We start from the raw sequence: 13,198 nt of genomic DNA on the forward strand, positions 1-13,198 counted from the left end.
ATCGGACAGTTTCATTCGTGTGGCCCACCCCTCAAAAAATAATGCGCCCCTTCCCGAACGGAGCGTATTTATTCAGCGAGACTGCGGCACAATGGCGCGGCTGTATTACCGCGTTAAGCGACCATCCAGAAAGGGGGATAAGAAAGCGGCGCGACCCTTTTTTCCCGTCGCGTCGCCCAATTGAGATCACAGTTGATCTATTTTAATGGCGCACTTCGGCGAGACACTTGAATCGCCTCAAAAGGGATGCTAAGAGACGGCAAAATTGAGAGGGGCTGAACGAGAAAGGCCGGAAAGACGGGCGCAGGGGGAGGGGAGGGGGGCCGCTGGGTACATCCACGCTTATTTCTTGGCCGAGGACTAACCCCCTGAATGCAGGTCAGGGTTCTACGACCCTGGCTATCTCGAGCAGCGCCGTTTAAAAAGTTAAATAATTCCGCAGCTCTTCTTGCTTCAACCCTTAACGTTGACCAAACGATCTTCGGGTGACATAGGTTTTTCGTGGAAAGAAATTGGTTTTTATCGCGGTTCCTCGAGCGAAGTGAATTTGATTAACGCGTTGACCCCCGACCAAATTGAATTATTGTACTATAATTCACTCGATAACGACAATTATATGAAAAGGTTTCTATGTTGTAAATAATGCTACATAATAGTGAAATTCAGCTGGATGAACGTGGAATAGTAATGCGATTCGATCAAATGATTTAATATATTTTTTCCACTCTGCGTATTTTCCTCTTGAAATCGCGCGGCGTTCAACGTGTTAACACTAAAACTCCTCTTTATACTTTCTCATGTGTCGCTGCCGCCAAGGATTTCAAGTGGTCCGCTGATTTAAAGAATTTATCAATTATATAGTTTATTAACCGGCTTTGTAACAAATAAAACAAATAAGAAGGCATGCTATGCAACTTCGCTAATTACTACAGTATTTAAAAAAATATTAAATTCGATTCGAATTGATTACGTATTTAAAATATATTACATGACAATATCATATCTGAATTCTTGTATGTACAGTGATATAAGTTGATTCCATTAAAAATTGCCATCTGGACAATTCAGTTATGAAAATTAGCCGGTACCCAATGTGATAACTTTCATCTATATCTATTTCAACGGTATAATACACCGACACAATTCTTCCTCTACCATACATGCACATTATAATCTAATCTAACGTAATTACGCAAAAAATCCTATCACTCTCAAATCGCAAAATTTATGATACGCAAACCGCGTCAAACCTCGCCGTACAAACGAACAACTTGACGTCTGGACCCGCCATAGTTAAGTTAACTCCTATCTAGTAGTATCTACATGTAGGGCTACTAAAATAAAAACTAAGTCCGTAGTCAGGTTAAATATATTTATTACGCGATGTGGCTCTAACGAGGAACGGCGACTAACTTTCCCTCAACGGTTTTCTAAGGAAACCTCTTCAGACGAGGGCGCACGCGATCCAGGTCCTGGTGGTCCCCTCGGTCATAAATTAGTCAATGGGCCTGGTCCATCTCTCAGGCCCCCAAGTATTGACGCGAAAAAGGGCGAACGTCTACATACATAAAAAAATCCTCGTCAGCAAAGGGTTGAAATCACGCTGACCTTGTGGGTGCCCTTTTCCAGGAATGCCTCGCGGAAAGACGGCCCTGCACGTCGATAGAAAGAGAAAGAGAGAGAGAGAGAGATTGCTCGGTCGCGGGGGTGGTGCGTGTACACGTTGCCGCTGCACGCCGCCCGAGGCCAGGCCATTAGACGGCGACAATGCGCACCCTTTTCCCCGACTTTTATACGTATTTCCGCCATTACTGCGCATTCTATGTCGCAATAAATTCTTTCTCCGTCGCATTAAAATTCTTGAAGGGCATTCTGAATACTTGGCGCGAGCCAGGCCGCGCGCACGGCGATATTGATGTCCCTCGCTGGGAACAAAACGGCTGCGTTACACCCTCTTCTTCCTCCCTCTGTCGTCTGCGACAAGCTTTTCCCGCTCCCTCCTCGAGCACACCGTTTCGGAAAGGAAGAGTGCACGCACGCACGTCCCCGCGCGCGAACAGAAGGGCCCATTAGCAGGTATACCTTTCCCCGAGCGTTAACTTTCAACCCTCCCACCCCGAAAAACACGTTTGCATCCAACGGGCTGTCCCTCTGTTCCGCGCTTTCACACGTTCTCGCTACACGCCGCGGTAGAGTGTTTGAACCGCGCGCTGAATTTCTAACGGCCGACCCTGCGTGCAGGGTTAGGTTCTCCGAGGGATGAACGCGGAGTCGCGTGCGACCCTTTCATCGCGTAGGGATGCGAGTTCAGTAAACTCTGGTGTTTGTATTTTATTTGGGGCTTGCGGGACGGTTAACGCTAAAAATAGACGGGTCGACCCATTCCTGATTTCTTGTTAATTGTTAATCCTTCAAAATTCGAATTATTGACGATATCATTTAGCAATACGCGAAATTAATTGTATATCAGTTGAAGTGAAGATTGATGTACTCTTGAGGTTTCTATCGAGGAACATCGAAAAGTCAATTTAATTTCGGTGGTTTTAGTGTTGAAGTTGATGGGATGGGTTTGTTTTGAACTGATTAATATTTGATGATCATTAGCTTTTCTAGTTTTGTAGAAAGGGGTTCCGAATAGTGCGAAGTTTCGTTGTTTCATTTTCAAGCTGATAGTAGCACAAATGGAAATGAATAATTAGAAGCTGGATAGAGCTGAAAGCTGAAATAGATAAATAATGGGATTCTGCGAACCGATAGGCTGACACTTTTAGGCAGTGTAATAGAGAAGCGTGGCAATCGAACGGTCAATCTTTTCCTAATTGGTTATGCTCTTATTTAATTTAATCATTTTAAATTGTATAATGGTGTGAGAAAATAGATTACAGTATTATTTATTCTATTATATTCTGAATGTGTAAGTGAACTAAAGGTCTAGATATGTTAATAATTACTGCTATTTTTCTGAAGATTCGTGAGAAACATACTGACAATTCATTCCTTTCGCATTTCTTCTGTCGCAATAGTGAAACAGAACTTCACAGCAATCCTGCTCGAACATTGACGGGAAACGCGTCGCGATTAACATGCGGAACTCGCGTTACAATTCGTTCGGCCGCGCGAGCCGACGCGTTCCACGCGCCGTTACATAAATACCGCTCCAATTTTAAACGTATCCCCCGTCCCGAAAAACCGTCTTACTCTCTAATAGATCGGACGACGATGGAATTTCAATTTCCGGCGGCGGGGACCTTGACTCGTCGCAACCCTCCGGGCGGACTGAAACAAGTAGTTGGTCGTCGGAAATATTGTTCCTCGGATAACAGCGCCGAGAAACGAACTCTAGATATTTTTCGAAAGATATATTAGCTTGTCCCCCGAAACAGTCTTCCCGTTTTCTTCCTAGACATTATGGGGCCGTTTCCTTGTTTCTGTTTCGGCAAATGGAATCTCGAGTGACGCTGGAGCGTCGTGGAATAAATCGTGCAAGAGGTCGTAGGAATGTTCAATATTCCACTGTTGAAGTATCGTCACCAAATGGGCATTCAACTTATAAATATCCTAATAACTCAATCAACATTATAATAAACACAGTAATTTTTTAATCCTATGATGCATCGATTTTAACACTTTACAGACGAACGTCGACATTTCAGAGAGATGAAATGTTCATACTTGGAAGACTAAGTCGCATGCAAATGATTTAGTTACTCGGACAGCAAGAGACTAGCATGTAGCTTCTGTTTCTGCTATTATTCAAGCAATTAATATACAATTTAATCTGTTGAAGCTTTTGTACATTTCAACGAATCTCCATCCGCTAAGGGTTAATACATTTTAAACATTCCCGAATAAATGAGTAAACCGTAATTAAATAACACTGACAACGAACGGTAATCCAGAGCAACGAAGCTAACACCTCAAATCTCAAAATTCCATTCATCCATCAAATGTCCCTTCTCAAGTTTACAATGTTCACAGAACAACGAGAATCAAAACAACTATTTGGAATCCTTGCAGCTCGAGAAGCAACGTCCCCGGAATAAAGAAGAACTCAATCCACATTTCGATCGGCGGAACAAATGTGCGAGTCTCTTCTGTATTCATCGAGCGCGGGTAGTTTTCAGGGTTACGGGAATTGGGAGTGGTTAAACGGGAGTGGTTTAAACGCGGCGAACGGAATGAGCCGCGTAGCCTGAACGGGTCGGGCATATATTTTCGTTTATAGGAACCGTGGTAAACGTACGCTAAACTCGAGCTTAATGAACACATCTTCCCGTTAATAGGGCCCATTAATAGCGACCGGGGATATTAAAGAGGCGAGCGCGTCGCGGACCGTCCGTCCGTCCGTTCGTCTGTCGCGAGAGGTGGCCTTGTAAACGATATCGCCGAACGATACGAATCATTAATTACTTGTCCCGGGGTAATCGTTAACAGGGCAAGAACACCGTTCATAAAATAATCGTCATTAACCGGTATCGGTGGGGATTTCAATTAAAATATTTATGTGCCTCTTAACGGCCGGCCGTGATTTATAATTAAATGGGATTCTTTTGTTCGGCTAGAATTAAGCTGCTCGTTATACGGTTGACATCGGTCTGGCGGAGAGGATCTAATTGGCAGCCGGTCAGAATCTCAATATCGCGAGGAATTTAAGGTATCATTAAGCTCCTCATTAACGAAAACAATTACGTCCGGGGGTGTCGTTAAGAGTTACTGCCGATCAACCTTCATTAAAATTTAATAATTCTAATAAGGGGTGGTTTCGAAACGTAAAACGGACACTCCTTAACGTTTCCCTCTTCCGTCGTTTCGGTTTTCGATCGGGTCTCCGACTTTCTCCGTCTACCGCTGGATCGACTACCCTTAATACGCTCGGCGAGATCGATGCGTGTATCGAAGTGGAAACTCCACGTTAATACTAATACTACCGAGGATTAACAGTGATTTTCATATAATATCATAGAAATATCAAAAAGCCGTACAAACGCATAAATCTGCTATATAATTTCTCGCAAACTTCACAGTTTTGATAATCGTGAAATAATAATTCCCAAATGGGTGATTTCGATCGGTCCGGTAGTTAATTACTGTATATAGATATACGTGTAATCATATACTAACCACTTTAGAACTTTAAATCGCTATATTTCGATCGCAAACACTGAATTTCCTATGCTAAAGTACAAAATCTGCACAGATCTCCAGAAACCGCGTTTCTCGCTGAAAAAGATAACAGTAATAGGCATAAATAAATATCCACGTCTCATTCGGATGAAAAGTGTTCCGATTCACGAATAAAAACACGAAGAAGCAGTCAGGACAATAGACAAACGCGGAAAGGTAAATCGACGTGATCAAAGTGGCCCGCATACAATGAGCCAGGCGAGCGAACATTAAGCAAACGTTCGTCACGGGGATCGCGGAATTATAAAAATCCTCCCGCATCGAACGCGTTAATCACACGCCGCGCCGCGCCGCGCCGCCGGCGCAGAGGGCTCTCGTCCCGTTACAATTTACTTCGCCGTTTAACGGCGGGGATCGTTTGCGCGGCCGTCGCGCCGCGACTTTTAAGCGACGCCGTTGACCACGAGGCAACGATAAAAACGCTCCTTCTTTAGTACCGGTTCGGAGAATAAATATTGAAGAAGCGACACAGAGGGACGGTGGAAAGGGAAGTGAAAGAAGAAGAAGAAGAAGAAGAAGAAGAAGAAGAAGAAAGGTAAGGGTAGGGGGCGGAGGATGAGCGAGGACAAAGGATCAAAGGGAAAGAAAGTCGGCAGGAGAGAAGGCGGCGCGGCGCGCGGCGAAGTCTTCGCTCGATTAAGTGGAGCTCTCTTCGTTACTGTCAGCCGTAATTAACAATGTACATCCGCAGCGCTTAGAAGATAAATGGGGAAAGATTATCCCTAATTATGCCACTATTTTTCCGCCTCCCTGGGCCTCCCTTCCCCGTTCGCTGCTCGTGAAACCGCTCTCTCTCTTTCCCTCGAACTTTCATGTAAATTCGGGCTTAATTAAATATCGATTGACGGGTGCACGGTCCCTTACAACGAGACTTCTTCCGTCGTTTCCTCCCTTTCTCTGTCTTTCTATATTAATATATTCTATTAACGTTGCATCGATCTCTTCGGCTTCGAATATTAAGAGCCATTAGACAAGCGTCCGTTTCCTTATCACATAACTGAAATATCCACCGAGATATATCAAACTTTAAAGGATCCCTTAGTTTTCTACGCATAACAGGAAATACGTGACAAATCCAGCTCCACGATATTACGTTCACTCGAGACACACTTAATTACCTACGTGATATACTTAACGTTACGGAGCTACCTTTTAATCCTTGCAAAAGCAACCAAATACCCGAGAACATTCTATATCTTCTCCCACGTAATTTATTACATTCCCATGGAAGCTCCGCGAAATTTCCATTCGCATTTCGGGAATACCCTAATAATAAGCTTCGCGTAATATTTCAGCCGTGGAAGGGGTTAAAGGGCGAATAAAGCCGAATTCGCGTTGTTACCGTCGCGCAGTCGATTTCGGAGCGTCTATACCTCTAATGAGATTCCCATCGATCCGTTCTTTTTCACCCTTTACCGACGCCCCGCTCCCTCTTCCCTGGGAACCCCCCCATTCGGCCGGCCGCACGTATCGCGGTTTACTTTAGAGAACGCACACGAGAACGAGAAAAATTCGCCGGATGCGGCGTAATTGATTAGGGCCGGGCAAGAAGCGAGCGACCGGTTGTGTAACGAGTAATTGGACGGGGGATGAAACGCCGAAAACTTTGAATGCCCCCTCTTTTCGGATCTATACACCGGCGGTCAGGGGTGTATCCTCGGATGAACTGAAGACCGAACGAGGAAAAGAGATGGCCGGAAGGGGAGACGCTTTCATCTCATAATTACAGGCTCCTTTGTGGGCCCTTGACCCGGAATGTAAATAAACCGTGCAGACCGGCCCCCTTCCGCCCCCCGGGGGCAACCATTTCATTCCGAAAATAATCAGGCCTGTTTGCCATTATATTTCACCTGGCGTCGTCCACCTTTCCAACGTCGACGAGTCGCTGCGTTCGTGTGCGCCGTTGACGTACACACGATGGAACATCGGTGACGATCGTCGGTCCCGTAGTTAGCCTCCTGACACGTCTTGGGTCCTCCGAGACAAAGCTGTCACGTACAGGATCCTCGTAAACTGTTGTGTCGGAATAGCTGGGGCATGATAGTTTCGTAAACCTATCGATTGCGTCGTGTTGCGGGTCCAATTAAAAATCGCCTGGCTGGGAACGGTGGAACGGGCAGTGATCTCTTGGTTTAGGTTCGTGTTGTCGTTGATGGATAGGCCTGTGGAAGATGAATAATGATGTTATGTAGTGTTGTAGTTTGTAAGTTTACTATTTTTCTGGTGTTCATGGTTTGTCGTCGCTTAGGGCACGCTGTTATTCACTGTAGTTGTTTGTTTTAGTGTTTATTATATGTACTGTGTTACGTTTTTGGTGCGTCTGCTTGTTAGTAGATGTTGAGGACTTGAAGGAATATACATTTTAATAATTAACACGTTGACTGTCATGAGAATTTCGAACGTTTTGTGTTATATATTCTTTCATAATAAAGGCGAATGATATTAGAAATAATTATTAATGACTTGGTATCATAGCACGCGTTACGTTGAAGCTCCGATCACCGGCAACCGTGGCAATCGACGTGTTAATGACTATATTAAATTGAGATAGAAGGTTCCATCGCTAAGTCTCATTCAGTATTCAGCAAATTAACTTTTTGTTGTGAAGTGTATTAGAAAGGAATGTACGATTTTTAATAAAAGAACTCCTAATGGAAACATTCCCCGTATCTTTGCTAGTAGAGTGGACGTTCGTAACGTTCGACACCCGGTATATCGCGAACAGCTCTCGTAGGCGTGACAACGGCCGATCTTCCGCGTGTCCGCCGTCCTCAGGTGTCAAAGACAATAATTCCGGTTGTTAGTTACGAGGACCGTGAAGAATCATCTCGGGTTCCGGCTCGTCAACGTTGAAATTTAACGCGATGATTAAGCAGCCCATTACGAATTCCGGCCGGGAAGCCGGACGGGATTTTAATTTCCATGAAAAATGTAATTGCTGTCCGGCCCCGGTCCTCCAGGATCAGCTGAATTTACAGCCGACCAACTTGCTGGAAAATTGGCCCCCGCCATATGCTGTTATTCGCACGCGGTCGAAATATCTGTTGCCGGCTTCCGGTGGGAAAGAATTCTCTTGTTACAATATCAATTGAAAATCAACACCAGCCGTCGGGGGTATTGTTTCTCCTCCGTTTTTTCCCCGTTTATTTAAAATTAATTCGAAAATCGCGGCGCCTCGATCGAGAATACAAACATTTAATTTATCGATGTCCCAGCCATGGGTTCCTCCAATTTTTTCACGGTTTCGACGTGCAACGGGTATTAACCCTTTGCACTCGGGAGGCTTTCATTAAAAATATTGAACAAATATTTCCAATGAATTATAGCCGACATTTTGTGAAACGAAGTAAATAATAGAATATACATAAGTTAAGAAAAAAAGTTATTATTTTAATATTCCACGTATCTATGGATTACACGAAACTTAAGATTGTTTATAAGATTTTATAATGTTGGTACATCAAAGCAAATGGTGATTGAGTGCCACCTCTCGAGTGCAAAGAGTTAACAATGGATTCGACATTTTTTTGCGTTACTGTTTTGTACTTCTGTCGTGGATTGTTCCTGTAAAATTGAATGAAAATGAATGGAATGCGAATTTTCTGCGGAAGGGAGCGATAGAGAGCGCCGGGTAGTCTAGAGAATAGTTTAGAAAATTATCTAAAGAGTAGTCTAGAGAATAGTCTGGGGAATAGATCAAAGAATAGTTTAGAGAAGAGCATAGACAATAGTTTAAGGAGTAATTTATAGAATAGTATAGACGATAGTCTAGGGAATGGTCTAGAGAATAGTCCAGACAATAGTCTAGAAAATAGTCCAGACAATAGTCTAGAAAATAGTCCAAAAAATACTTTAGAAAATAGTTCAAAGAGTAATCTAAAGCACAGTCCAAAGAGTACTCCAAAAAATAATCTAAATAATACCCTAGACAATAATCCACACAATACCGTACTTCTGCGCAATTATCCTATCAAACTCCTCTCAAACTCCAAAAATCGTAATCCCAGAACAAACGATCTTAACCAAACCCAGCACGACACGTACGACAAACCTAATAATCCGTAACAAAACGAAACGTCTTTCTAAAATTCCCCCGAAGAAACGACGAACCATAATTCCCGATGATATCCCTCCATTCGATCATCATCAAGGCAGGCGCAACCCCTAAATCATCTTGCACACCGTCTGCGGCAGATGCTGAAAGATTGCAGACGCGGCACCCGGAGTGTGTATTGAAGATCCGCGCGCGCAATTTTTCAGCCTGCTGATAGATACGTTTTCAAATCAGCCGTGGCTAAAAGCGCGCCCCTATTTTCGCTCCTCGGCGGACGCCTTCGATAACAAACCGGGGGAAAAACGACAGCCGGAAAACGAACTACGGTCTCGCGATCCTCCACGCCCTCCTCCCCCTACGGCCGCCATCACTCCCCGCCCGGTTTCGACGCCCGATGTCGACGTAATACCTGTTTCCAATCATGGAATTCAATACGGTGGCCCGCGTGCTCGCGCATCCGCGCATCTCATATGCAATACCGGATTAATTTACATTCCCGGGCTCGTTGATCGGTGAAAAAATAAACGGCGAATGGAATGAAAAAGCAATCTTCGCGCGGCGTGTTGCGTGTCGGCTTCCTGATTGCTCGTTGACTTGGAAAATCAACTGCGCGGACGCTCGTCGCGCCTCCGATTTGAATGGAACTGTATCGAGTCAGTCGTTGATTGTCGGCGTCGAATCACATTTATTTCTCGTAAGGCGACGAGGCACCTGTGTCCGCGAAGTCTTCGATTTTAGAATATCCTCGGTTATAACAGATCGAGCTGGCTTGCAAGATGAATCTTAAGGGTTGGAATTGTTGTGCGTTGGATTAAGCTTTATTCGTATCGATCTACTGGTATGTTATTTTCTGGAAGATAAATTAGATAACTCTTTGTGGCCTAAAATTAACTGATTAGCGTAGAATATCGTGTTAGACTCGTGACGAAAATTGTAAACTGAGTTTGAGAAATCTTATTTATTGGTTTTAAATATAAATTAAATATTATTTCTATTGTCGATCGTTAACCTTTGGAGTGAACGTGGAATACGCATCAAAATTGTGTGTTTTTGTAATAAATTATTAACGATGAAGTTGTGTTGATCGTAGGTACGAAATAAATCATAGGGCAAGGGGTTAAAAGAGACTCTTCGAGATTTAAAATTCTATCGTTAATTACTGATAATAGAATTCTTCGCTATTTTCATTGATCGTCGACGAAATAATTTCGACGAGTTTGGGAAACAAGTCGTGAGTGGATTAAATTGGAAAGCAAACTCGTCAATCGCAAAATACGTAATTAATACAGAAGTATAAGGAACACGAGTACAAATGAGGTTCGCGATTTTTTGATTAATGAACGCGGCGGGCTGCAGAACCGCTAGTTTCCGTCTGGCTCGTAACGCGGCCAGAACAAACAAAAATATTTATCGACCAGCGAGATCGTTGCCCGCCAGGAAAATCAGTCGGCCCCTGTTAAATATAAAATCAAGGGGACAGGGTAATGAACAGGATACGTCGCCGATTGCCGCGCATTTTAATGTATAATTGGTGAACGCGCGACGATTAAAAACGACCGGCCGCTGATTACCGAGGTTGCGGGGTGGGGCTGGATCTTTTCAATCGAGATAACGAGGGAACCTGATGCGAGCACGACCGATTTCCCGCGGCCCGCCATTATTTTCTCTATTGACGCACTAATGAATTGTATCCATGATAATTCGCTTTCGACTTTCGACTGTGGCTGATCGACTATTCTTCCCCGTGAATCGCCGCGAACCACCGTATTCACGCAAATCGGTAAAAACGCGGACAATTACCTCCTTTCCTATTATCCTACCTGAAGCCTCTTGGAACCGAGAAAATCAATATTCATCCCGAATATTTGGAGCACTCTATCGCTGAAATAATACGGAATTTAAAAATGTTATTCCAGTAACGAGCAACGAAACAAACGAAAATAAAAAATTCCAGCTCGCTGATGAAAAATTAAAAAGTCTCCAATTAACAAATCAATACACATATATATATATACGTATTCCGAAGCAAAACAGAAAATTCACAAAATATAATATTCACAAACTTGGAAACATTCCAAATCTAAATGAAAATATTTGAGTTTAAAATATTCAATTTCAAACCATCCAACTTCAAACTATTCAGCTCACCCACCCCCGAATGCATCAAACGCCATGCCCATCCTCCAGCCGAACAGGAACCATCGATGCAACAACGTCATCAGCATGCCCACCGTTTCATCATCTGTTCCCGGTATCGGCTTAACGTCGAGAGAGTTTCATTACAGCCGCCGGATAATTCTCCACGGCTGAGGCTCGTCGCTAAGAAAATGGACGGCTCTCTGGAGAACCGTCCGGCCACTAACTGCCAGACATTCTCGAGTGTGTAATTGCGAGGATAATTATCAGGAGGAGGAACGGAGACGCGAAACCGGAGTTGTCCCGCGATTGTAAAACCGTCTCGCGTGGAGAGTCGGCCGGCTGAAGATCGTTCGCGAACGATCGGGAAGTTTAGCGGTCCGCGTCGCATCGATTCGAAAGTCATTATACATTTGCCGGGGACACGCCGCGGCGCGCCGGGAAATTGTATTCCGGCCTTTTGTTCCGATAGGAAATATTCCGGAAGCTGTACGTATTCTTCCGTCCGCCATGGCTCCCGTCCCCATTACCGTCCGCCGCGGAGAAGCTGGAACTGGGTCTTGGCTACGTAGCATAAACTACATTTTCGTCCCTTATTTACATGATCGCGTAGCCGCCTCGCTCCGCGGAGTTTCGATACTAGCTTAAAGAATACTTAAGAATTGTCTCGTATACCCGACATGTTACGGCGCGCTCGGGGAAATATCGCACGCCCTGAAACTTCGGTTTATTAGATCGTAAACAGCTGGGGAGGAGGGACGCTCTTCGATCGCCGATTGCTTCCGACCTCAGTGACGACTGTCGAATCGATCGTGTTCTTCTGGTGATTGATGGGAATGTTCGTTGTATAGGTTGAGAGTGTAGCGAAGATGCTCCTTCGAGTTTCGATGCGATGATCATAGGTGCTTCGATTTAAGGCGGAAGGACGTTTGACTCGTATGTGTTAACCCTTTGCACTCAGACGTTTTTCGTTAGAAATATTTTCGCGTTTTCTGAGATGAAGACCCAGTATTACTATTTTATTTCGATATTTCTTAAATTGATACGTTGTACGGAGTATAATATTAAACGTCAAGATTTACAGTTGTACGAAATCAAGTGGTGAGTGGGTAACCTCTCGAGTGCAAAGGGTTAACTGAGATTTTTAATGAATTTTTTACGTCGTTGGTGTTTGTGTAGTGCGATATAGGTGGAGATTGATATATTTTTGTGAGTGACGTAAGTGTAGATGATTCTAGTAATGGTTTAAGGGAAAAATAGCAAGAAACTACTCATCGAAAGTTTCCCAAACGTATTCACCATTTTCTAATGAGCCATTGATTAAACTTTGTAAAATGGAAGCAACGCACAAATCAAGGGACAGAAGTATTCCATTTCAATATTTCGTGCTACCTAATATCAAATTTTTGTAAGTTTCCTATGTCGAATCGAATCGTGACTGAATCGCGTCTCAACTGCAAAGGGTTAATCCGTTGAATATCGTCTACCAGCTCCTTTCCCGGGAAGCTCGCGGGAAAACGCACGCGTCACGGGGAATCCTCGATTTCCCGGTTTCATTCGATCCGGCCCGTCATTTCGGAATCATCGATCGGTTAAGGGACACCGTAGGCAAAGAACGAACTCCTATTACGAGACGGCGCGGATTGAATAAAACGAAGGAACGAAGTTTTCCTTCATCGAGAGCGGGGAGGCGGGCGAAGCTAAATTTTTCAGAGAATGTGAAACCGAAGAGCTCGGGAATTCCATCACGGACGTCCATTACCGAGTTCGGGAAAGATTTCCGAAGGTATCGACGATCCTCGTGGAACACCACGCGAGACCGAC

The sequence above is a fragment of the Nomia melanderi genome, chromosome 12 (assembly GCF_051020985.1).
Source record: "Nomia melanderi isolate GNS246 chromosome 12, iyNomMela1, whole genome shotgun sequence".
Classification (NCBI taxonomy): domain Eukaryota; kingdom Metazoa; phylum Arthropoda; class Insecta; order Hymenoptera; family Halictidae; genus Nomia; species Nomia melanderi.